A 4,916-nucleotide genomic window follows, 5' to 3' on the forward strand; every position below is an offset into this window, starting at 1 on the left:
TTGGCTCCTGAAATGTTTCTTCTTGGATGTGAATGCAGCCAGTGCTGGTTCGGAGGAAGAAGGGTAGAGAGAGAGGTGGGGAGCTTGGTTCTGGACCATGACCTGGGGAGGCCCCTCATCTGCCCCCCACTGTCAGCGCTGTTGCTGCCTCTCAGGCATCACCTTCCAGTCCAGAGGCAGAAACCCTCACCCTTGGCTGGCCTTACAATCCAAGCCCCGTCAACCCCAGAGAAGCAGAGGGATATAGGGCAGCTTGTCCTGGGGAAGAAGGTGCTTCTCAGGTTGGCATCAGAACTGCAGGTGGCAGAAAAAACAAAGAAGCTCTCACCCAGCCCTGCAGACCAGCTCTCCTCAATTCCAAGTGTGCAGAACCCCCTTCAACTTGTGAAAACGCCTTGCCTGTGGGGCTGGGGACTCTGCTGACCAGGAGCTTCTGCTCACACCAGGAGCTCTGCAGGCCTGAGCTCCCAGGACCACCGAGGATTTCCCCCTTGCTCCCTGGGCTCAGCTGGGGTAGTCTTTGTTGTGCTTAGTCACTCGGTCATGCCTGACTGTTTGTGACCTTTTTGGGCTGTAGCTCACTAAGAGGGCTGGGTGCTCCCAGCCACTGGTGGGGTTCCCAGGAAATCCTTAGAGTCTTCGGGGAGATGAGACATCTGCAGGCATGTCCATTTGTCCACCCAACAATCTGGACAGTATGAACCACGTCACACCCACAATGAGCAAGCTGCTGCTCACAGATACTCAGCCAGGTTTGGCTGAGGCCAGGGCCTGTGTGCCTAGCTTTGATACCAATTCCAGAGGGTGCCAGGAAGAGCAGGGGTAGAGAAGAGCCCTGGGCCAGGGCTTGTCTGCCTGCTGGCACCAACTAGAGGTGAACACTAGAAGAAGCCAAAGTCAGGGTGAATATCAGGGAGGCGGGCACCAGGTACCATAGAAAGACCACATGGGTAGAGCGAGGAGGGGAACAGACAAGCCCTCTCTCCCTGCCTGCCCAGTGAGGTGGGGGAAGAAGACAGTCTCAGCCAGCACTCTGGATCCTGACATAACCATGACGCCCCTTTTATTGAATATAAACCATAGAGTAAGGAAATCTATGCAAAGCTGAGCCTGGGGACAGGGAGCTAGAGGGGTGGGTGCCACCTGGTGGTCATCCCTGGTATTGTGATGCTTGGTAGGGGCTGAAAATGGGAGTGGGGCAGGGCTTTGTCCCAAGACTGGGACAGCAGCCAGTCAGGAAGGGTGAGGAGTGGGGAGTGAAGGTGACATGGCCTAACACCTGCAAGGCAGTGCTTTATGTGTACACGTCTATTTAGCCCTTGCAATGGGATTATCCCCATCTTTCAGATGATGTAGAACTAAGGCTCGAATGAGACACCAGTTACCCCAGCACGGTGAGTAAAGGGCAGAGCTGGGATTGGAACCTACATCTCTCTGACTCCAGAAGCCCCGACATCTGCACCCTACTACCCCTTGGCCCCCTGGAGAAGGGTCTTGGGTCCTCCTGCAGGACCATGACCATGGGGAATGTGGAGGGAGTTGCCTGAAGCTCAGATTCTGTCATCTGTCAGCAAAGCCACCTGTGGTCCTTGGGGCCTAAGGCCCATGCAGAGAAGTTTCCAGAAGCAAACGATGAGATTTGCCTGGTGGTCCAATGGTTAAGAATCAGCCTGCCAGTGCAAGGGACACAGGTTCATTCCCTGGCCTGAGAAGATCCCACATGCTTCAGACCCACTAAGCCCATGCGCCACAACTACTGAAGCCCATGTACCTAAAGTCCATGCTCTGCAACAAGGAAAGACACCACAGCTAAAGAAAGCCCTCTCAGCCAAGAAGACCCACCACAGCCAAAAATAAATAAATAAATATAAATATATTTAAACAGAAGGAGGGGAACAGAAATTCATCCACAGGTCACTGACCACCCCCCAACACACACTCAGGCAAAGGGTGGTGGAAACCCAGAGCCCCCATTCTTTTTCCAGGTCTCACTGCAAAAAAAAAGAGCAACAGAGTTTCCAACACTGGCAAATGTTTTTCCCCAGAAAAGGTCTTTCTGCCTCAGTCCTCAAAATACCAAGGGTGAGTTTATTAGTACATAAGTCATACATGGCCCATTTTTATATTGCTTTCAGATCTTAACATGCTGTTTTTTTTTCACATATTTTCACAGGGGTAGGAGACAGCCGATCAGAGTTTTAACAAAACGTCCTATCCGTATGCAGCACCTTAAATTCAAGACGTTTGCACCTCTGCTCTTCCATTCCCAAAAGACTAAGAAAACCACCACCCAGTTAAGAACTGGATAAGAAGTTTTTTGCTATTGTTTTATACTGTTGCTCGCTCTCTCTCTCATTTTATAAATTTATTTATTTGGTTGCACCAGGTCTTAGTTGAGGCATGCGGGATCTAGTTCCCTGATCAGGGATTGAACTCTGGCCCCCTGCATTGGGAGTGTGGATTCTTAGCCACTGGACTTCCAGGGAAGTCCCTGGATAAGCAGGTCTATCCCCACAAGAGGTATTTGGAGACAAGCCAGGGCCTCTACACCTGCATGAGCCCAGGTTCACCAGGCCAAGGATGAGGAGGGTTGAAGTTCAGACTACCAGGAATTCCATTTTAGCTGATCCTGGGAACACAGACCTCAGCAACTAGCCTGTCTCTCCATCACCTCAGAGGTCCAAGTCACATCACTTTGTGGGAAGCAGGGGCCCACGTGGAGGAGGAGCTTGCACTCCCAAGGACAGGGTCAGGGAGGGGCTGACTCACGGACCAAGACCCTGGGCTGCAGCAATCGCTCCCAGTAGTCACGGGGCACTGAGGTTTCAAGATGCATCCTGGGACAAACAGGAAGGTTTTGGGCAATTACTCACCCACAATCCTTCCTACCCTGCCACCCCTGCCCGTGGGCCTGGACGGAATTCTCTCCCAGTAACTCCAGGCCTCACTGACTTCGCTTACTGTGACTCAGATGCACAGTCGTGTCTGACTCTTGGTGACCCCATGGACTGTAGCCCACCAGGCTCCTCTGTCCATGAGATTCTCCCGGCAAGAATACTGGAGTGGGGTGCCATTTCCTCTGCCAGTGGATCTTCCCGACCCAGGGATTTAACTCAGGTCTTTTATGTCTCCCAAACATGCCACCTTCTGTCTTCATCCTGCTCCAGACCTCCGTCATCTCTTCTTACACAGAGCACAGTCAGGGAGGGTGCCTTCTGACCTCAGCCCCTGCCCCCAGCTCATTCTCTATACAGCAACTCAAGAAAAACCTTCTCGAACCTGACACAAGCACTTACAGGTCAAGCACATCCCCTCCATCATGACTCCCACGGGATGAAGACCAGCCTCTGGCTGAGCCCCTGAATGACCTCCTCCTGCCCTGCTCCAGCCTCACTGCAAACCATCTCCCCCTGGCTCTCCAGCCCCAGCCCAGCTTCGCTCACTTCCGCCATGGTCTCTCCCACTTCCTCTTCCGCCTCCCCCGCCGCGCACGCGCGCCCCCACCCCGGGCTGCGTCGTGCTGGAACGCTCAGTGCTGAGGAAAACACGAGGCAGTTTGACAATAGGAAGGAAAGGGGGACCCAAGAGGAGGAAGAGAAAGCTTTGGGCCGGTGGCGGGAATCAGAAAAGACTTCTGGGAGGAGATGGCACCGAAGCCAAGCCAAGCCTTCGGGGGCGGACTGCGGGAGGGGCTGGGGCGGGGGCGAGGGCCTCTCAGGAGGATGGCACAGCCCATTTGGGTGACAGCCCAGGCCTGGTGTGACTAGAGGGCACACGTCGGGGGGTGGGGATTCGGTAGGGGATGTGAGTAGGGGAAGAATGCACCCCTGAATGCTAGCTTCGCTAATTTAGATTTCAACTCTGCCCGAAAAGACTTCCAGTTTTACTTTAACAGGAAGAGGAACTTGTTTCCTTCTCCAACCAATATTTTATTGAATGCTTTCCATGGCCCCGGTCTTGTACAGAGAATCCAAAGCTGGACTGGCCCTAAATTGTGTCCTCCGGACCAGTGATGCCCCAAACTTGGCTAATGAACAGAATGGGAGATTGCCACACAAATCAAGTCCTAGGCCCAGAAAATCACCTGTGTGTGACTTTCCTTAGCAAAGACAAGATGGGCTGAAATTCTCATAAAAGGATCCACTAAACCAAGAGAAAGCAAAAAGTGCATAGAGTAGTTGAAATACAATTTTTTTTTTTTTTTCCTTTCTGGCCATGCCACGTGGCTTGTGGGATCTTAGTAGTGAAAGGATGGAGTCCTAACCACTGGATTGCCAGGGAATAATTCCCTTGGAGTATAATATTAATTAGACTTTTCCATAGGTTCCAAACCAAAAGGTCATCTTTCTGTTCACACCCTCTACAACAGTCAATCCTAAAGGAAATCAACCCTGAATATGCACTGGAAGGACTGATGCTCAAGCTCCAATACTTTGGCCACCTGATGTGAAGAGTTGACTCATTAAAAAAGACCCTGATGCTGGGAAAGATTGAAGGCAGGAGGAGAAGGGGACAACAGAAGATGAGATGGTTAGATGGCATTACTGACTCAATGGACGTGAATTTGAGCAAACTCCGGGAGGTGGTGAAGGACAGGGAAGCCTGGTATGTTGCAGTCCATTGGGTTGCAAAGAGACACAACTGAGTGAACAACAGCTGAGAAATCTGCAAGCAAGCCCAAACAACAGTCATAATTTCCAAGTCCACTCACCCTCTTACCCACCACCTTTGGAGATAATCAAGATACTCTGGTGGTGAAAACTATGTTCCTCCACGTTGTTGCCTCACCATCCATTATCTGTGCATTCTCTCCTCATCTCTCTTCCCTTCCCCGCCCCTCCAGTTTCAAACATAGTAGAGTAACAGAAGGTCAGAGCATGAAGCAAGAGGAGAAGTTTTATATTTTATATTCTAAG

The sequence above is a fragment of the Dama dama genome, chromosome 24 (genome assembly GCF_033118175.1).
Source record: "Dama dama isolate Ldn47 chromosome 24, ASM3311817v1, whole genome shotgun sequence".
Taxonomy (NCBI): Eukaryota; Metazoa; Chordata; class Mammalia; order Artiodactyla; family Cervidae; genus Dama; species Dama dama.